This window comes from Cebus imitator, unplaced genomic scaffold (assembly GCF_001604975.1).
Source record: "Cebus imitator isolate Cc_AM_T3 unplaced genomic scaffold, Cebus_imitator-1.0 Scaffold14, whole genome shotgun sequence".
Taxonomy (NCBI): Eukaryota; Metazoa; Chordata; class Mammalia; order Primates; family Cebidae; genus Cebus; species Cebus imitator.
The window spans coordinates 8,707,782-8,730,014 of NW_016107329.1; the positions used below are offsets into that span (position 1 = coordinate 8,707,782).

At 48.8% G+C, this 22,233-nt stretch overlaps 1 protein-coding gene and 1 non-coding gene across 2 annotated transcripts in view; both read left to right on the forward strand.

Annotated features, from left to right (window-relative positions):
• COL4A2 (collagen type IV alpha 2 chain) overlaps positions 1-22,233 on the forward strand; it is a 205,759-nt gene that overhangs the window by 98,216 nt on the left and 85,310 nt on the right. The window lies entirely within an intron of this gene.
• LOC119467582 lies at positions 12,453-12,556 on the forward strand. Its single transcript, XR_005196121.1, has one exon. It is a non-coding gene; the product is annotated as a small nucleolar RNA U13 (small nucleolar RNA).

Consider the following 22,233-nt stretch of genomic DNA (forward strand, 5'->3'; position numbering starts at 1 on the left):
TGCTGTGTCCTCGCGTGGCAGAAGGGACAGATGCTCCCTCATTCGTGACCTTAGAGGGCACTGTTCCCACTCATGAGGACACCATTCTCACAATCCAACCACTTCCCAAAGGCACCACCTCTCAATACCAGCAGATAGATTTCAGCATATGAATTTTGGAGGGACACATTCAGACCGTAACATTTTACCCCTAACCTCTCACATGCAAAATACATTCATTCCATTCCAATAGCCCCAAAAGTCTTAACTCATCCCAACATCAACTTAAAAGTCTAAGATCCACAGTCTCATCTAAATATCATCTAAACCAGGCATGGGTGAGAGTCCAGGTGTGACTGACCGTGAGTCACATTTCTCTCTCAGTGTGAGCCTATGAAACCAAAAAATTCCATGCTTCCAAAATACAGTGGTGGGACAGGCATAGGACAGACACTTCTATTCCAAAAGGGGGAAACAGGAATGAAGAAAGTGATGCCAGATGAGTTCAAAACCCAATAGGGCAAAGAACATTAAATTGTATGTCTCGAGAGTCATCTCTGACACCATATCCCGCCTCTGGACACAGCGGGGTGAGGATTGCCTCCTCAAGTCTCTGGGCAGCCCTGCCTCCTGTGGCTTCCCGGGGCACAGCCTTCGCTGCTGCTCTCCCAGGTTGGAGTTAGACACGGGTCACTCCACTGTTCTGGGTGCTGGGTGCAGTGCCACTCCCACACCTCCCCACCTAGAATAAACCTACACTGCTATGAACAGAACATTATTCATAATGCTCTGATAGACTGAGGCTTTTTCTACAGCTCTATTCTCGGGAGCCCTCACCATGAGGAGTGGGGCGCCCCATCACACACCGTCGCCCTCATGGGGCCTCTCTGTGTTGGCTCTGCTCCTGTGTCGGCCCTGTGCCTGTGCCCTGAGGTTCTCCAGGGCATCCCTTGGAAGCTAGGAGGAGGGGGCCACATTCTCACAGCTCTTGCGCTCTGTGTGCCTGCAGAGTTGGCACCACATGGAGGCTGCCAAGGCTTCCTGCCCGTGCCATCCAGAGAGACCATCTGAGCTGCACCTGGACCCACTGGAGCCACAGCTGGGGCAGCCGAGGAGCACGACACCCGATTGCAGAGAACAGAGACTTGAAATTGTTCTGCCCCCAAGGTCCTGGCATTCTGGGCGTAAGGTGGATGGGGCAGCCCCGCTGATCGCCTGCGGGGTCCTTCTTCAGTTGACTTGATGAGCAGCATCTGGCTTCCCTCTACCATAAGGATCTCCTTAACAAATGTTTGCCTGACTACAGTCTTGAAGTTCTCTCCTGAACATGTTTTCTGATTTTCTACCATCTGGCCGGTCTAAGAATTCTCCACATTTTTCGGTTCTGCTTCCATCTTTCATTTGTTTCTCTCTGTTTGCCCTTTACCACAGGCAGTTAAGAAAAGTCATGCCACACCCTCACTTTGCTTAGATATTTCTTCTGCCAAATATCCTATTTCATGACTCCGAGTTCTACCTTCCACAAAACACAGAACATGAACATGATTCAGCCAAGTTATTTGCTGCTTTGTGACAAGGATGGCCTTCCCTTCAGTTTCCAAAAACATGATCCTCATTTCTGTCTGAGACCTCATCAGAATTGCCTTTCCTGTCCACATTTCTACCAACATTCCGATCATGGCCACTTAGGGAATCTCTAAGAGGAGGGCTGCTACTGGGCAATACCCGAGAAACTCTGTGTCTTAGAAGACCCCAGAAACCAAAACCCAAGGGAAAAAGTGAGGTGACTTCAAATATTTAGGAATTGTTCAGCCTGGAAGCTGTCCACACTGCAGCAACCACCTCTTCACAAAAAGGTCAACTGTACCGCGTGCACCTCCACAGAGCTGAGCTCAGGGGATAAATCCCACCTTTAATTTGCTTCTTTCTGTTTACAGTCCTCCTCGTCTTAAGAATCATCCTCATCAGAATCATCCTTAAGGTTCTGTTCATGGCTGTGTAGGTTTTTTTCTAGCATACACCTCCAAATTCTTTCAGACCCTACTCATTGTCCAGTTCTAAAGCTACTTCTACATTTTTAAGCGTTTGTTACCCCGGCACCCCACTTTGGTACCAGTTTCTGTCTCAGTCCATTCATAGTCCGTGCTGTAACAAACATACTTTAGTGCAGGTGACTTACGTACAGCAGAAGGTTGTTGCTCATCGTTCCGTAGCCTGGGAAGTTGAAGAGCAAGTGACCAGCAGATGCGGTGTCTGGTAAGGGCTCTCTGCTCCAGAGATGGCCCCTTGCTGCTGTGTCTTCACAGGCCGAAGGGACAGTGGGCTCCCTGGGGGGTCTTGGATAGATGCACTAATTCCACTCACCAGGGCTGTACCCTCAGGACCTGCTCACCTTCCAAAACGCCCACCTCTTAATGCCAACACACAGGGGGTCAGACTTCTACTCATGAATTTTGGAGGGACACAGACATTCAGACCGTACCAGTTATTGTTCAAAGCAAAAGAGTGAAAGCTAACAGATAATATACTAATGATTTATTTAGATTTATTTTAGTCACGCTAATTGCCTTCTTATGGTAAACTTTCTGAGTCAATTGAGTTGTTTAGATGCAAACTTAGATTTGAAGTTTCTGCTACTCCTCTGCAATGCCAGACTTAGAAAAATCAATATATTCCAATCATTCATATACTCAGCGAACACGCTGACACCTACTGTGAGAGGGATTTGGTGATGTGGGCTGGGGAAGCAGTCTTGTATAAGACACCCACCCTCTCCGACTTCACTGCCTGGCAGGGGGAGGCCCAGAGGCTGTCCCCAGCTAAGACACAAGGTGTGGCCTATGTTAGGCCAACAGGGAAGTGCCAGGAGCATAATATAACAAGGAGGAGCCACCACGGCTGACAGGAGGGTCCCCAGATGGACCCACCTTACACAGTGTGTGTAAGGAGAAGCGCAGGACCAGGGAGGGTGGGTCTGAGAAATAGTTCCAATTGAGAAGGAGTCCAGGAAGGAATTCCTGAAAAGAAAATGAAGACCAAGTGGATAGAGAGACAGTAAAGGAGCCAGCAGACAGGACTCCCAGAGAAAGAGGAGGTTAGGAGGAGGGAGCAGTCCACAGGACCCAGTGCCTCTGCAAAGCAAGGGTAGAATCCACACCATTTTTAAAATAAGTTTGGGCCAGGCACGGTGGTTCACGCCTGTAATGCTAGCATTTTGGGAACCTGAGGCAGGTAGATCACTTGAGATCAGGAGCTCAAGACCAGCCTAATTAAGCAACATAATACAAAAAAAAAAAAATTAGCCAGGCATGATGGTGCGTGCCTGTAGTCTCAGCTATTCAGGAGGCTAGCAAGTGAGAAGCGCCTGAGCCCAGGAGGTTGAGGCCTCAATGAGCTGTAATCACGCCACTGCACTCCAGCCTGGCTGACAGAGTGAAACACTGTCTCAAAATTAAATAAAGAAGTAAAGAAAATTAAAACACGTTGGGGAGAGGAAGAAGAGGGTGGCAACTGGAGGGAGATCTGGGCTAGAGAGAAACATTTTAGAAAATCCCTGTAAAATCCCAATGCAGCAGATGATTTCAGAGGTCAACTGGGTGAACTGTGGCTGGGAAATGGACCAACTCAAAATAGATGCTTGTGGCTATTGTGGAGGTTCCGGAAGGATCGACTCATGACGTGTTCGACAAGGCTGTGTGGAAGCCTGGGTTGAGTCTGTGTCCCAAGAAACACCCCCTAGCGGGTCCCGGTGTGGGACCCACCCCTGGCCCCTACCCCAGGAGCATGAGAGTGGGGTCCCCTCTTCCTGCCCCCTCTGGCTTTCTGCTCCACTCCCAGACCGATCTTCTCCATAAGCCAACATTTTCCTAGAAGGGCAGAGAACTTACACCAGGAGGGGACCTCCGAGTTAGGAGGAGAGGCTGGAGGCCGTGACTGGCCCCCAGTCCAGACCTATTCACCTGATCTTGGCTCTGTGGAGGTGCACGTGGTGGAGTTACCCTGAATGTGAAGAGGCGGTAGCTGCAGATATGGACAGCTTACACGTTGAACGATTGCTATGCTATCTGAAGTCACCTCACTTTTCCCCTGGGTTTTGGTTTCTGGGGTCTTCTAAGAGGGCAGAGTGACTCAGGTCTTTGTCCGCTGGCAGATGGCCGTGGTTTTATGCTGCTCAGTGGGTTCTAAGTGAGCATCCTGGGAACCTGCTGGTATCAGCCCAGAACATTTTTGAGGTCTCTGGGAATGAGCTTGGGAAGGTGAGTGAAGAGCGACTCAAAACGATGAAGCGCGTTTGTGGCTGGACGTCATTTTCTGATGAATCACGATCTGGGGAAGCTATGGTCGCTCTTACAGTGATCAAGTGTCTGCCGCCTGAATTCTTTCCTGGCATGTCAGATCCACAGCTTCCAAGAAAGTGCTACTGTTTTGCATGACAAAGTAGTATTCGGTGCAAAGGAATCACTGCCAAACGGAGCAGGCAGTAATTTCTATGACAGCATTCACCATAATTCCCAAATGTAAACCAGATAGTAAATTGTTCTTCATAACCAGCAGCCTGTCAGAAATCAGGAAAATGTGCGAGAGGCCTGCAGAAGCTGACCTGCTGCGCCTGCACACGCTGATGGCTCCCTTCATCCATGCAGACGTGGGGCGAAGTGGGCAAGGGGTCGTCCCCGTGCAGTCCCAGGCTGGGACCCCTGCACAGGACTGGAAATACACGTCAAGGTTCACAGGCTGTCTGGTCTTAAGGAAGTTACAGCATAAGCAGGGGCATGTCAGTAAATTCACAGCAGTTCCCTGCGTGCAATTCTGTTTGCAAATGACACCCCTCACTCTTTGCAAATGACACCCCTCACTCTTTGCAAATGATACCTCTCACTCTTGCATGACTGGCTGTAATAGAAGCAAAACTCAGGTCCATCCTAGAACACATACCTGGAGAAGTTTCTATATGGGGGATGAGCTTCTAAAGTAATTGTAATTTAATTAGAAATTTAGATGTGAGTACCTGGTTTTTTTAGTGGGTCTCTTTTTTTCTTGGTAATTTATACATTAGCTGAGATGCTTTTCGTACCACACTGCCAGAAATTAACTCCTAATGGAGTTATACGTTTTGTTCTGTCTCATGATTTTTCTCCATTACCTATTCTTCATACCGTCTACATTTAAGAAGTATATATGTGTACACCTGTGTGTGTGTGTGTGTGTGTGTGTGTGTGTGTGTGTGTGTATGTCTCCTTGGCAGCAGTCTTAATTCCCTGGGTGATCACTGAACACTTGAGGACCGGTAAACTGCAAAGAATTGAATCTCGCTGCCTGAAGGTAGAGGACCGGAGTCGCCTTGCTCCCCTTAGGCCTTCAGGGGCCTGGCAGGGTCTCCTGCTGCTGGGGCTTATCCTGCAAGAGGCTGCTGGTATCCAAGCAGCCCACCCCGACCGCTCCCCAGGGAAGAGGGCAGGGTAGTTATAAGGTAATGCTTCACAGAACTGGGAATCTCTGTGGTATAAACCCGGTGGAAGGGAGGAAAGAATTTCAAATAATTGATATTTAGTTGCATTGACCATGAAACCAGCCCTTCCAGAGCAACCTCTCTGTCCCGGGCAGCACTGCGCCCCTCGGGTGGGAATGCAGGTATGGGAGGAAAGGGCTTGGAGAAGCTCCCACCTGGGACACTGAAGAAGTGAGCGAGGAAGGGCAATGCCTACGTTCAGTCCACCAGGAGAAACAAGGAAAGGCCAGCGCAGCGAGCAGGAGACAGGGGACAGGCTGGCTCAGCGAGCAGGAGACGGGACAGGCCGGCGCAGCCGGGAGAGCGCCAAGCAGTTGTGGAGAGGTCAGCAGACAAAGCGAGGGACCGTGGAAGTGGGGCTCCAGCCACCACGGCAGGGTGGAGAGGAGCTGCACCCAGAAAGCCATGGCACACTCAGTGCCAGGAGGCCTGGGCGTCACACCCACCACCTGGAGTTTCACTCCACAGGGTGCAGAGGGGCGTCGTGTTTTGCCTTAGAAAGGGACCAGAGAGCACCTTGGATTTCAGAATTTGAATGGAAGCAGCAGAGAGAGGGGATGAGTGTGGGTGCAGGGGTGTGGGGCGCACAGAGGCGGCTCCAGAGTTAATGCCGCAAGTAAGAAGGACGTCCAGGGCCAGGACGGAGGTGCTGGGAACGCAGAGGAAAGGGCAGACCCCGGAGACGCTGGGGAAAGCCGGCCCGAGTCAGCGCCCCCCGAGTGCAGTGTGAGGAGGGGGTTCAGCAGTGTCTCCCCCGTTTCAGGTTCTGGAGCCTGGCTTGAGGGCCTTGCAATTCATTGAGTTAAGGAGCAGAGAAGGAAAGGGGGGTTGTTGCTGTTTTGGGGGGTTTTCCTGGGAGCAAGGTTGGAGGAAAGGAGGTGAGAACTCTGACTCGAAGCCTGCCGGGTTTGAAGTATCCATGGACCCTCTAGACAGAGGCGTCCAGGAGGGAGGGAGGGGCCATCCGCCTCTGCGTGTTCGCTGAAGCCATTTGGAGTGAATGAGGTATCCCACCTAACGAGCTTGGAGGGGAAGGGAGCAGCAAAATTCAGTGTTCAGCAGAATAGGAATCAGGAGGGGCTGGAAGTGTGAGGAGAAGCCCAGCGGTCCGGGGCCACCAGGGTAACCCATTCCAGGAAGGAGGGAGGGCAGCCCAGCCGGGCCGCAAGGGTCCCCAGGGCCCAGAGGGCCTCACAGCGGGGGATGGTGGCGTTGCAAACCCTTGGAGAAGAGGGTCAGGCCAGAAACCAGCTCACCCTGGTTCAAGGTGTGAATGGGGGACAGGAAGTGGCTTTGGAATATGTCCAGGTTCTATCTAAATGGAGAAAAATTTCCCCTGTCACCATGCGTCCTGAAAGAATGTGCCCAGGCTCTGGGATGTGAGGGCAGGAGAGCTGTGGGCTTACTGTCAGCTGGCCTTCCCCAAGTCCTGCCCCTGCTCCCGTGCCCGTCAGATGTGAGAGGTGTTGCCACTGAGGTGTATCAAACCCCGGCCATGCAGAGCCCCCCTCTCTGGCCATCATTTGGGTTATGGATCCTTTAGGAGTGAGGAGGAGGAAAGCATTAGTGTGGAAACCCCTTCGTGTGGCTGGGCGTGGACACAGAGAGAAAGCTCCCAACATCCTTGCAGAATCGCTCTTGCCTGGCTGAACAGCACATTCACAGTGAGACAAACCCAGAAGGTCATAATGAGAGCAGACGACCATGACATCCACATGACACACACACACACACACACACACACACACACGCAAACACATATATACACACACGTACATAAACACACATGCACACATGCACACATATACACAGCACATATACACATGCACACGCATATACACATATGCACACACACACACATTCTTGCACAAAAACCTCACAAAAACATTATAGGTGAAGCTTTCTGGGAATAATCTTATTAATATTAAGAAGCTGACCACCCAGGTTGTGATGGGTAAATCACAATATGGATATTCCAGCCCTCGAAGAAAGCAATAAGGTACCATGATCAGCGCAGCCCCACCCTGGGTCTCTAGTTTCCCTCTCCCCGAGTGCTCCTTGCTCCCTGATGAACCCCGTGCATCCCTGGGGGTCTGCGCTGGCCCCGCTGCCCTTCTGTGAACACCCGATGCGCAGGAAGCATAGCGGGGCAGTGCGGCTGTGCCCACTTGCTGCTTCTGTTTTCTGGGTGAAAACTGCTAGTGATTTCTCTTTTAACAAATGCTGTTGGGAAGAACCAGTGTTCTGGAGCCTGTTTTCGCCCATGTCATGAGAACAGCACTCCAGCTGAGTCACTTCTTTGGAATGGACGTTAATGTCACTTGGTTTCCTCTCACCCAGGACCCAGGGCTTCATGTCTGGACAAATGAGCCATCCATTATCTTTCCACCAGACTGAAGAAAGATCAGTTTCTTGCGGTTTGTTGTTCTTTTTTTTAATTGCGGATGTGTGTTCAGTGTTTGCCCAAATAATCACTCCAAACCGGGGAGTCTTGGGGGAGTACAGGATGTCCAGATGGCAGCAGCCCTTTGTTAACAGGAGAGATGACAGTCAACAACCCCGGCGTGGTAAAACTGGCCCACACGTCCCTCCACCCCGGGGCCAATGCTGGGGCCATCAAGTGGCTCTGGCAGCCAGTGTCTGACCAGCATCAGACACTCGGTGTTCCTGTGGACAGTAGCTTTGCACAAATTCCCAGCCAGGTGATTTCCAAAATATCAGATACCTTCAAAGAGATGAGGAAGACTGCACTGGGGTCTGGCTCTTACTGTCCACGTTTAACCTTCCTCACACCAAGCTTCAAGGCAACATGGCGCATGAGACATCTGTGAGCAGGAGCCGGCTGCTCCACCACTCACGGCCACGTCCCCTGCCCCCCTCGCAAGGCTTGCAGTCATCACGCTCAAAGTTAGGCCAGGTTTTTCTCTAAGTATTGTTCCCAAGCTTATAATTCCAAGAGTTCACAGTCAAATGTATGTTTTGATACCTTGAGTTGCAGCTGACATCCTGAGGGCATCTTCTGACTCTAAACAAACATGATTCTGATCACTGGGAGACTCGTTCTGTTCTTGGACAGCCCGCTGGGACTCAGTGACATGGACCCCAAGTTCCCCATCTCATGTGTGGGTTTCTGCCACTGGTGCCATCATCTGGAACCTCCCTGAAACCTTCCTGTTCCGACTTTACCCTGGGCACCTGTTCTCCCCATCTTTCCTTTTCTTCTTAGTGTCTCTCCCAGAGTCAAATTCAAAGCCACTTTCATACCCTTTGGTTTTCTTCATGACAAAACGTGGCTGATGTTATTGTCACCATGCCATCAGCTTGGTTTGTTCGGAAATCAAAACAGTCACATCTTTCTTCAGTCTGGTGGAAAGATCATCAGAACGGATTTAACAGTAACATCAGCTCTCTCCTAGAAAATCCAACCAGGTGAGATCAGTGAATATTTCTATTTCCTAAATAAAGAAGCTGAGGCCCGGGGAAGGGCAGTGACTCACCTGTGGTCACAGAACTGGCAGAGCTGGGATTCAACCTAGGACCCACTGAGGGAGTTTCACATCACGTAAATCCGAGTTTAACTGATCAGTGTTGAATCACTTCGGTTGGTTCACAAAACAAATGGCCACCATTCTGCCCTTTTCTCCTCCCAGCTGTCCTCTCCCCGATGCTCCTAACCCCTCACTCACAGCCTGTGGGTTCACTGCGGGGACTTCCACCGCTGCCTCCCATGTCCCATCTCAGCTCCTATCTGAAGTCAGCACCTCCAGGACTCCTCAGCCTTAACAGCCTTCTCCCGAGGAACCTGAGCTTCCACGAGGTGGGCTCCTGCTTTCCCCAACTCACCTCAACACAAAGCTCTTCCTCCCCCAGATCCAGCTGAACCCGGCTTCAGAATATACTTAACCAGCCAAACTTTTTAGCATGTGGAACTCCACAGCTGTTTAGAAAATCTTCCGAATGCAGCCGTTTTTCAACAACCCATCTATTCAGAGAAGCTGGAGAAAGCATAGGTTATGTCTAAATAGCCCCTGGCATGTGTTAGTGTTTTGGAATATGAGCCTGCAACTCCAGCGGCCTCCTCTGCATACCTGTTGGCCAGCGTTGCTAAAAAGTAGTAGGAATGACTGCTTGGGTTTCACCTTCTTTTTCTACCCATCACTGTCCAGCAGGGAGGGGGATTAATGAGCCGTGAAATGGCTACAGTTGAGCAGGGCTGGGTTAAAGCAGAAAAGCAGTGTTCTTAAATCACCTCTGCAGGACTGGGGGTGGCTTGGTTTTGTGTGGATTTCCTTGAAACCTAAGCATATGTTGTTTACTTTTGCAGACAAGTTGTCCATCTGCTTTTGGCTTAATTACAACTTCAGGAAAGTCAGTGGAAAAGATATATTCAGAGTCTAAAGTCATGTCTGTTCCTCAAGGGAAGCTTGTATGTGGGTGACAACGCCTATAGAACTGTTTTGAAAAGCCTCACATGCATCCTCTCTTTTATACGCCAGCCGAACGACCCGAACCTCTCTGTGCCTCAGTTTCCTCACCCATAAAATGGGTAGAATGACAATACTTACCTTGTAGAGGTTTATGAGGATTAAATAGGCTGGCTGTTGCAAAGTGCTCCAAACAGTGAGCGCTCTAGAGTCTAAAAATATTAGCACCGTTATAGCTCAGTCCCAACCAGGGGTCAACCCTAATAACCTGAAACCATTATCTCGTGTACCTTATCTCATTATCTCGTGTACTGGTGGTCTGGGTCTCACAGGGCCACGAATACACAAATCTGGAACACTTTCCTTTAAGCAAGTCAAAGGGAAGAAAATTGTCAAATGAATCAGTGACTGAGTTTGTTCAACCACCCTGTAGAAAGAAACATGGAATTTGACATGCTCTTTCGACATCTTTGGAACTCTGCAGTCAGGATTTTCCCCATCGGAGGTGAGCTCCCCGTGACAAATGAGGGACCTGCCCTCTGTCCCACCGAGATGAGCCATTGTAACACAAAACAATCTCAAAATTGTTGACATCACTGCCACTTTCAAATCTGTGCCTCCCGCCAAGGGCCGGTGGATTCTACTGCCTGCCACCTCGCGTTCACCAGCAGAACTGCACGTCGCTCACACCCAGGCATAGAAACGGTAAAAAGACCAAACGGAAACATGGCTTTGTGGACGTAAGGTTGAAATCTGAATTTAAAACAGAGCTATCCTGTAGGCATGGAACATCTTCCTTTGATAGCTTTCTCACAGACCTGCGCTGGTAGACACACCCCTTTCCTCCATAACCTTTAAGCCCCTGAGTCACAGGAGTTGCACTAAATTGCTTAAACAGATCTGGCTTATCACCGGCAGTTGTCCTCAAAATACTCGGTTCAAATATTACCAGAACTAAATCTGGAGGAGGGAGTCCTGGCGTTCCAGAGCCCTTGCCTCATGTTCCAGCGCAATCCCAGCAGATGGTCTGATTTATCTAATCAGATGCTGAGTGCCGGCTACACCGGCCCAGCCCTCCTTTCCACAAGTCTGGTGGTCTCCTTTTTTATGACTCCGCTTGAGAGGCCTGGAAAACATTCTCCCTGATAATGCAGGTGATAAAACCAGATCTTCTGGTGGAACGAGCAATCAGAAATTCCACTGGGCAAGCACAGAGCTTAGAGAAAAGTCAAGATTGCGGATGACATGTTTTCCAGTAGATGAAGGTGACTGAAGGACTTGAATGGGGGTGGGGGGAACCAAAGGAGAGGGTGAAGTCCTCTAGAGCACGACCCGCTGATGCTCAGCGTCAGAAATCGGGAACTCAGTATAATGGTCAGAAACGTGGTCTAAAAATAGAAGACTCCACGTGGGAAGAACATGAATTTTGGAGCCAGACAGGGGGGTAAATAGCAATGCCACAGTGCATGTGTTTAACAGACAGCACAGGGAGCGCATTCTGTGTGTCAAATCCTGCCAGGGATGCTGAGGACAGAATGTGAATGAGGCATGAGCCCTACTTCCAAGGGCCTCTGTCCCATGTGAGTGTGGGGCACAGATGGAGCGTGGCAGTGCCCTGCAGTGTGCTGTGGGGGAAGGAGCCCCGGCCGCCTCCTCCAGCTGTGAGGAGGGGAGGATGTCCCCAGACAGCCCATGCTTGGGTCACGTCCTCTAGCCCCTGTGAGCCACAGGCAGTGAGGGCTGCGTGTGCCATGGCCCTGAGCTTCCAAAGAAACACGCCCAACCGCTGGGCGCTCAGTTAGATTGAGGCATGGAGCACATTGTGCCAGCATGGGAAGGGGCACTCCAGGGCGGCAGGGGACAAGCCTGAAGGCCATGGCGGCTGGGGTGCGGTGTTTGCAGAGCCTGCAGAGCTGACAAGGTGGCTAGGGGGCAAGGCAGGCAGGCTCTCAGAGACCCCACCACCACCTTCACTTCACAAACGAGACATGAGCCAGCAGTGCTCAGCGGTGGCGAGCGGCCCGGACCATGACGTAGGACCCTTAGTATGAGGGACCCTCAGCGCACATGGAAAGTGGGTGCATGGGACCCTCAGCGCACGTGGGTAGTGGGTGCATGGGACCCTCAGCGCACGTGGGAAGTGGGTGCATGGGACCCTCAGCGTGTGGGACCCTCGGCACGGTAGCATGGGAAGCGAGTGTTGCTGCATGCAGAGCACCACTGGGTCCAGGGGCTGCGGGTGAGACGCTCATCTCTCTGGGCTGTCCCCTCACCTGTGGTACAGGAGAATTAGACCCTCTCCTTGGCTCCCAAACCTGCCTGTGAATCTGAAGTACGTGGGGGCCTTGCTGAAAATACCAGTTCCTGACTGGGTTGTGGCTCATGCCTGAGCCCCAGCACTTTGGGAGGCTGAGGCAGGAGGATGGCTTGAGCCCAGGAGTTCGAGGCTGCAGTGAGCTCTGATCATGCCACTGCAGTCCAGCTGGGCAACAGCAAAACCCTGACTCAAAAAATATATATTACATATATACAAATTCCCTATCCTTTCGTGGGTCATCACCATGGTGCTGGAGCATTCACACTCGTGTGTGAGACATGCCTCTCTCAAACCTGGTTAAAATATCAGCACATGACCCATCTCACATGAAAAAATTAAAAAGAAAAAAGAAAAAAATATATATATGAAAATTCCCAGGCTCCTTCCCTTGACCGCCAAACTGCTAGACCAGAAAATTCACAAGGTCTGAGACTCTCCGTAGTTGGTACTTTGGCAGCCAGCCCAGCCCAGCCCTGGGACAGGGACCACTTCACAACGATCACACGGAACCATGTTAAAATGCAGGACAGGAGGGGGCCCAAGGGTCCTGATTGCTAATGAGCCCCCAGGTGACTCTCACACTGCTGACCCCCGACCTCTCTCAGGCACCCCAGATGCTCTCTCAGGTCCCTTCCAAGTCCAATATTTTATGAAGCCTTTGGAAAAGTAATCAGTTACCAACGGTAAAAGAGCAGAGATGTAAATGTGAAAAGTGACGATAATGGTCTGATTTCAAATGTCTATTGCTGTCTGTAAGACTGTTGCTAGGGAATGAGGCTCATAAGGAAGACAGAGGTGGTTTTTTGTCTCATAATTTATGAGAAGGGAATATTCTTTTATCCAACATAAAATGAATCCGTACTCTAGGTAAGAACTTCAGAGCTGTGTTTCTCTTCAGTGTCTGTGCGGTAGAATTTTTTTTGGCAAATTATCTTTTTCCCCTGTCTTTCTGTAGCAGCAACACACTGGGTGAATCTCAAATGCATTGTGCTAAATGAAAGGAGCCAGGCTCAAGACTCCACACTGTATGGTTCCGTTTCTGTGAGTGTCTGGAAAAGGCAAATTACTGGGAGGGAGAAACAGGAGGAGCGGACCGAGGTTTGGAGAAGGGAGCATTTGACAGCGAAGGGGCCACACCCGGAATGTGGGGTGAGACAGAGCTCTTCTCTCTCTTGCCGGTAGCGGTGGTTACACAACTCTGCGTTTGTTAATGACACACCAGATAACCCACCAAAAAAATGAATTTTATTGTATGTAAATGAAAAGATAAAATATCTTTTGAAAGAGTAAGAACACTAAGTCAAAATAAAGTCACAGATAAGTAGGGGTAGCCAGAGGAGAAGGAGGGGACGATGGTTATCAAGCATTTTCTAACAACAGAAAAGGTGGAGTTCGGTTTAAAGCATGTCCTATTCAGGAACATTTCAAATAGAGATAAGGGGGAAAGCAGTGTGCCACACCAGTTCAAACCCCCGCCCCACGCTCAGCACCCCACCCTTTTTTCTTAGTTGGCCCGTGTGGTGTTTGCTTTTTCACAGAACCAGCTCAATATAATGCTAACTTCGAGAATATTTTTCTCTCTCATGTGTGGACTGCTGTTCAGTCTAAGTGCAAAATAGATTTAACTCTTGGTCCCGTGCCTGGGCTATGCCACAGATAGGGAGAAGGCACCCTGGAAGACAGGCGGCCTGCTTGCTAGCTCACAGGGAGCCCGCCTTTGGGAGGCTGCCCACGCGTCTTTCCTCTCAATTCCACCTGGGGGGACTCTGCAGGGCTGTTAGCCGCTTGTGACCTGCAGAGGCCCATGGGGTAATGACAGTCCCGTGGCGCAATGGGAGCACAGCTTCTCAGCCATGAGTCATGCTATGCTCTTGAGTACGAAGATGATCTAAGAATATCAGGAAAAACATTGGCACGTGCAGTTGGCACATGAAAATTAGTAACCTGCGAGTCAGGTCATAAGTGTAGACAACTAACACTTTTAATTACCAGTCATGGTGAGATTCTGGTAGCTCAGTAGCTGGCTTCTACGCTAATTGTCACTCTAACTATGTAAGCAGAGGCCACCACCTCAACGTCTGTTACCTCTTCATGACTTCAGGCTGCGTGACGGTAATGCTTTGGGCGTTGTATAGTGCATGTCAGTAATGCTGAACTAGAAAGGGCGTTTCATATCCATTTGAGGTCTGATGGCCAGAGCTCTCTGCATGCTGCCTGTGGCTCTAGAATCTGCTTCCTCCTGGCCCCTTCCACAGGTGCAGTCTGGTCTCCCAAGGCCCTGAACTCATCCACAAGCAGACTCCAAGTCTTCTTAGAGGACAAGCAGGCTTAGGAAATCACGTCAGTCTATTACACAATGATTCACATTCAGGCAAACGAAATGTATTTATTGCTAAAAGCACAGAGGTAATAAAAGGCTTTTCCAGAAAGTCAACTTTTCCAACACATGCCAGGCAAAATCATATCCAGACTATAAAAAGTTTGGGCTAAAAGTCATTGAGTACAACCACCCATGTGCTGCCTATTTTTAGAATAGGGAGCAGGGGTTTTCAGACTCACTGATACTCTGGGTGGGGAATAGGAGATGATACACTCTTTCTCTGCTCTAAAATGTGCATCTACTTCAGTCAAATCATTTCGGACAAAACTGTGTAACAGCATCTTAAAATTCTAGGTGGCACCTTCTGGGTTTTGAAAAACTTTTTATGGAGATAAAGCATAACAGAAACCAGTGGCTTCCCCGACTTCGCCTTCACGCCTGAATGTAATTCAGTCCTGACCCACTTTCCATTCTGCTGCCCTGTGGGCTGCGCCCCAGACAGTTCTCAAAATTTCTGTCAGTATCACCCTCAGACAGACCAGATTCCGTACAAGGAGAGCTAGGTCTTGGATTCTTCAGATATTTCCCTGGCAGACATTTTTTGAAAGCGCGCGGCTGGATGTGTTTTTCCAAATGTCACTTTAAAGGCATACACTCTCCTTCCTGTTCTAAGTGCTCTCTGTCCCGTAAGCTCACTTGCAGGCATACCTGGAGGGGACATGCTCTCGGTCGCCAGGCAACGTGCCTGTGACGTCACGGCTGTCTTCTTCATCTTTGCCTTCACTCAGCTCCTCTTTTGTTGTTTGTTTTTAGGTCAAGGTTATTGAGGCATAATTGACATACAAGTCATTGAATACCGACAAATGTATGCAGCCATACAACGGCCAGAATCGTGCTCTAGAGCAGGTGCATTCCCCCAGAGCCTTTCCTTGTTCCCTCTCAGTTAATTACCTCCCTCCACTCCAGCACTGGCAGCCACTCATCTGTTTTCCGTCTTTACTTTTGCCTTTTCTAGAATGTCATAAAAATAGACTGTAAGTTGTGTTTTGTGTCTGGCTTCCGTCACAGAGCAGAATGCCTTTGAGATGCAGCCTTACTGCTGTACACGTCAGGCACTTCGTTCCTTTTTTATTGCTGAATAGCAATCCCTGTCATAAGCTAATTTAATAAAAGCAGGGTGGACACATGCCTTCGTTTCCCTAGGGGTGTACCTGGGAGAGGAATTGCTCTTCCCGTGGTGGGTGGATGTGGAACTTTAGAAGAAACTGCCAAGCCGTCTTCCCCAGAGGCTGCGTGCTTTGCATTCCTGCTGGCAGCCAATGGGATTGAGGGTGCCGGCCTTGCCAGTTCCAGGCATGGCCACCTGTTGCTGTGTGTATTCGCCATTTTAGTCCATCGCAGTTATATCTTCTGTGGATTTAATATGTTTTTCCCTAATAACCAGTGATGTTTTAGTATCTTTTAATGTGTACAACTTCTTTGGTGAAGTGTCTGCTCAAAATTCTTTTGCCACATTTTGCAATTAGGTTGTTCATTCCCGTATTATTGAGTTTTGAGAGTTATTTATATGTTCTGGATAAAAGTTGTTTATCAGATGTGCGTTTTGCAAATATGCCTCCCAGTCTGTCCCCGGCATTTTATTTTTAACAGTATATTTGACTATCAAACTTTTCTAATTCTAGCCAACTTTTTTTTCTATAGGTTGTGATCTTTGTGTTTTATCTAAGAAATCTTTGCCTAATCCAAAATCACAAAGATTTTCCCCTTGTTTCCTTCTAGAAGTGATATAGCTTTAGCGCTTACATTTAGGTCCATTTTGAGTAAAGGTCTGTATATCGAGTGACATAAAGGTGAAGGTGTGATTCTTTACACGTGGATGTTATTTACTTTGTATTCACACTAGTACTACAGTCTACATCAAATAATTTTGGAGGGCAGAAATTCTAAGGGCCCATATAATTCTACCTCACACAACTGAAATTCTTAATAAAGAATAGTACCCAGGGGTGGGACAAATGTCTTATATGCTAAATAAGAAGGTAGAGATTGAAGGTGTCAGATTTAACCTCAGCTCGGTGTTGCATGGAATTGGCAGCTGATAGCTGTCTGTGTAATATACTGTACAAATTCTAACCTTTACATGATTGTTACCTTGGAACATGCTACTAATTTCATCTTGCCAGAGTGGTCTAAAAATTGCTCAGAAATGCTAACTGATCATCCTTAAGAACAATGAATATTTCTACATTTTGGCTGGCAGAATCATTTTTCTAGAACCTGAAAAGTAGTCCCTTCTGCCCTTGGGGACATCTTACATATTTCGAATGCGTGGCAAAGTGCTCACAGAAATTAACTAGGACTTAGGTTGGAATCCCTGGAGAGTCACCAGGAATTGCAGCCTTGGACAGGCCTTGAAGGTCTGGAACACACTGCGGAAGGGAGGGAGGGTCCGCCCTGGGGAACAGAGAGGATATGGGCGTCTGCTGGGCGCCAGTGCCCATAAAAGGTGAGACAGGAAGAGTCCATTTAGGAAGGAGAAGGGATTTCCTACTATTCAGATTTCAGCTGGTAAGTCATGAAAAGCTCATTCTTACTCTACCAGTAAAATACTGTACTGTAGATTAAAAATCCTGATGTGTAGTGAAGCAGTTTTTATCCTAGGAAACATTTTTTTTATCCTTCTTTGATAAATGAAACTCTTTCTACTCCCTTACCCAAGGAATATTTTAAGGTTAATGAACAATGAATGGAAGCCACAGGGTTGTGTGATGTGAGACCGTGATTAATCATCCATCTGTGCACCTTTGTTTAAGTCTGAAGCTGTACAGTACACTGCATGTGTCCATATCTGATAAGATTTTGCCTCTTTTCTCAGAAGTGAAATTCCCCAATTCATGCAAGCTTCGAGTGTCAGGACCCTGAGTGCATTCTCTCCACAGTTGTGGTATTTGAACAATGTGGGTTCAAGTCTGGACTCATTGCATCTGCCTTTTCAGACCGCAGCGTCCAAAACTGACCCGGATGCCCCATGCATGCTCCAGCCATGACTTCAGACAGGGAAGAGCAATATGCAACCCCCACATCTTCACGACAGTCAAAATGTATTCTGTCTTCTAGATATCACTGAAGTATAAGGCCAAGACTGGTTTAATGAGAAATAATGCCTAACCAACATCAATACCCTATGTGTCTCTGCATGACTCAGTAAGCCAGACCTTCCTCCTGAGCTGCAACCGCGTTTAAGAGGTTTTCTTGTTGAAAGTCACTTATCTAATCCCTTAAGAATGCCAGGATGGGGGTTAGGGTGGCCTCAGCACTGGTTCTCAAACTTCAGTACACCAGGGAGTCTGCGGGGGATCAGTTCAACAGCAGACTTGGGAGTTCTGGGGCCAGGCCTGAAATTCTGCATTCATAGCAAGCTTCTGGGTGATGCTGGCACAGACCGCCCTTGGAGCAGCCAGAGCCAGGTGGCGTCAGCCAGCTCCCCACAGCTGAGGGCACCACGGTCAGCCCTCACATTGGTCCCATCCGAGCCCCGGTTCTCTCTCCTCTCCACAGGAGCTCATGTCACTGCATGGAGTTGCTGTGGGGACAACATGAGAGAAACTATGTTTAAAACTTGTAACAACACATCATCTCAAACGATACAAGCAGTTGATCATACTGTTCATTGTCCTGATTCCTAGGTAGTACCTCTATACTCGGTGGATGGTCTGGTGGTGAGAGCCGGGCAGGGGACAGGGGACATGACGTTACCACTCCTGTCCATAGGAGTGGCTTCTGAAAAGTACTTTGTGAATTTCTCAAGGACGTTGGAGGAATATTAGGAGCTTTTGAAATTTAGAAGTTTTTAAGATTGATACAAAGACATTTAAACTAGACTCTTCACTTTCTGAGGATAATTTTTATTTTTAATGTCACTTGTCACAAAAGGAAAGGAAGAGATGAAAATAACTTTTCCCATCGGGACTTTTTGACTGAGGATGGAAGTTGATAAGGATGATGATTAGCGCAAAGGAAAACCCTTGGCTTGTACCTGGTCCTTCCAGCTGCTCTTTATAGATGCACCACGCTTCCTCAGTTGGCAGGAAATCCTGGGGAAAATCTCCATCCTGATGACCAAAGTGTGGCCTCCTCAGGCCATGATGTAGATGTGCATTTAGTCCGAGCAATGCAGAAATTACACTGTGCACAGAAGCGAGGGCTCCGTCTGGGAGGACGAATGTCTAACTCACATTCTGTCATGTTCTTCCTGGCCCTCCCTCAGCGGGGAAGCTGGATGGAACTCTATGACATGTGCCATCTTATCAGAAGCTCAGGATGGGCTGTTTAGAAGTGATGCCATCTTGACACCCACTAGAATGGCTATAGCCAAAAAAATGAAAAATCACAAGTACTGGTGAGGGTACAGAGGAATTGGAACCTTTGTGTATTGCTGGTGGGCATGTAAAAGGGTGCCGGCAATGTGGAAAAAGAGATTTAGCAATGCCTCAAACACGTGATACTCCTGCACACATATTTATAGCAGCACTATGTAGCAATTTTGCTCCTAGGAACACACCCAAAAGAATTCAGAATGGAGACTCAAGCAGTCAATCAGACACACATATTCACAGCAGCGCTATCCACAGTATCAAAGGTAGAGACACCCCAGATGCCCACAACAAATGAATGAACCCACTGTGGCCTGTCCATACAGGGGAATATTATTTAGCCATCAGTGAATGAGGTAACGATGCATGCTACAGTGTGGATGAACCCCAAAAACATGGTCACTGAAAGAGGCCAGACACAAAAGGCCACGCATCGTATGATTCCATTTATAAGTAAATCTGTAGAGGCAGAAAGCAGATCGGCTCACCAGGTGCTGGGAAGAAAGAGAATGGGGAGTGACTGCTGACTGGGTCTGGGACTTCCTTTTGGGGTGAGGAACATGCTTTGGAACTAGACAGAGGTGGTGGATGCCCAACATGGCGAATGTACTAAACACCACTGAGCTGTATCCTTTCAAATGTTAGCTTTATGTTACGTGAGTTTTACCTCAACAAAAAGGTTACAGCTTACTCCAGAAGAGGGAAGACTAGTTTTTTCTTCCAAAGTCAGACTCCCCAACCAAGAAATAAAAATGAGAAAGGAGTTTACTGACAATGAAAGGAAAATGAGTACGTGATGTGGTTAGCCACTTTCCCCATCAAAGGGAATTGAGGACAGGTTAATGAATGAAGATAAGAGTGTGGTTTTTCATCATTTAGACATGCATATTTCCATTCTGGTTAGTAGCAGATATTCCCTTTGAGCTGGCTCTGTGAAATAATCCCACTGGTCACTGCTGCTTGTTTGCTTGGCTACAAAATAATAATAATCCCACTGGATATGTAGTTTGTGGGCAATAAAAGTGACAGTCCTGATAAGAAGCATTTTATCCCCTAGAAGACAGTCTGTAGACACTCACAAACCGCAGGCCTCGGTGTGGTGAGGGAGCTTAGGGTTACATGGTACATAATCTTACAGTCTAACAGAGCCACAGACTAAACAAAAATGAACACCACTAGGAACGGGCCACAAAAGTTAGAATCAAAACATGTTTTGTTCCCAAACTTACAACAAATGTCACGTAATGAACCACTAAGCATTGAAGATGGAATGAGCCTGGGACGTCATGCGGCCAGGGCCAGGGCCATCCACCTTCCACGAGCCTCCTCGCCGAGGCAGAAGCACGGTGCAGCAGCCTCCGCTGGATAATGTTCTCCAACGCTGAGTGCATGGGCTTCGGCACGACTTAGGAGGCCTGAGATCAGGCTGCCCGAGTGAGTACTGAGGTGGCATTGACAGGACCCCTCTGGGGCTTGTGGAGGGCAGAGGAGAACCCACTGTCTCTGAAACTCTGACTTCGGTCCAGATCAGGGAGCCCTGAGGGAGCTTTCCCAGCTCCCCTTGGTTTGAGGGGACAGGGGTCCTAAGCTTCGGGATACACCGTCTTCCATCCGCAGCCTTAATCTGCATGGATAGCTTCCACCCCAAAGAATCGTCTTAACTTCCTCCCTGGGTGCCTGGGGTCTAACATCTCAAGGCATTGCTGGACAGGAAGAGTAATGAATTTGGAGGTGAGATCTCCCCACACCTCTCCATGCCAATGCCTTGATGACATTAACACCACCCCTGGCTGTGTTTTTAAGTTCCTCATTTCACGTCAACTGTGTGGATTGCCGAGAACAGCATTAGGGACACCCTATGAAGACAGACACACTTCCCAGCTGAACACTTACATAGGAAAATTTACCTGGAGGCGAGAGAAGAGAAAACTAGAAAAATGGCCCAAGCCCCCCTCAATCTCAGGGCGAGGCAGGAATTTGACACTTCACAGCAAATGAGGCTTGGCAGGTAAAGGTGCTGTGTGATGAATCAACAGCAGACTCATTCGTCTCAAGAGGAATCGACATACTTTTTTTTAAGTTTGGGCTAACCTGTGAAATACTAAAATATAACTATAATACTGTCGTTAGTTCCATCATGAGAGACAGAACTCCCCCTCCTGTTCTTTCTCATTTTTAAAACATTTTTATTGTGGCAAATTTATTTTTAATTTTTCTAATGTAAAATTTAAAAATGTTTGTTATTGTAAAAGTATGCATGTGTTGTCACTTATAAGTGGGAGCTGAACAATGTGAACGCACGGACACAGGGAGGGGAACAACGCATCCCGGGCCTGTGGGAGGCGGCGGGGAGGGAGAGCATCAGGACAAATAGCGAATACATGCTGGGCTTAACACCTAGGTGATGGGTTATTTTATTGTATTACATTCCAGGGTACTAATAAAGTCAAATAAACACAGAACATCAAAGTTACCATTTGGGTCACACTGCCATGTTCACTTCCATGGTGGCGTTAAGGTCTTTCACGTTGTTGGGTAACCTTCACCATCATCCATCTCCAGAACTTTCTTATCTTCCCACACCAAAGCTCTGTGCTCATGAAACTCTGATTCCCCCTGCCCTTCCCCACCCAGCCCCTTGCAGCCTCGTTCTGCCACTGTCTCCATGGATTTGCCTATTCTAGGGACCGCATAGAAGGGGACTCACGGGATTTGTCCTTTGGTGACTGGCTCCTTTCACTCAGCACAGAGTCCTCAAGGTTTGTCCGTGTCACGCCTAGGCGACCTCTTCCTTCCTCTTTAAAGGCTGAGTACTATTCCATTGTGTGGGTTTCCATCCATTGTGGGACACTTATGTGGTTTCCACCTTTTGGCTGTTGTGACTCATGCTGCCGTGTGCGTGTGAGTGTACCAGCGCCGTGTGCGTGTCAGTGCACCAGGGCCGTGTGCATGTGAGTGTACCAGCGCCGTATGTGTGTCAGTGCACCAGGGCCATGTGCGTGTCAGTGCACCAGTGCCTTGTGCGTGTGAGTGCACCAGTCGGTGCCATGTTCGTGTGAGTGCACCAGCGCCGTGTGCGTGTGAGTGTACCAGTGCCGTGTGCGTGTCAGTGCACCAGTGCCTTGTGCGTGTCAGTGCACCAGGGCCGTGTGCGTGTCAGTGCACCAGTGCCTTGTGCATGTGAGTGCACCGGTCGGTGCCATGTTCGTGTGAGTGCACCAGCGCCATGTGCATGTGAGTGTACCAGCGCCGTGTGCGTGTCAGTGCACCAGGGCCGTGTGCATGTGAGTGCACCAGCGCCGTGTGCGTGT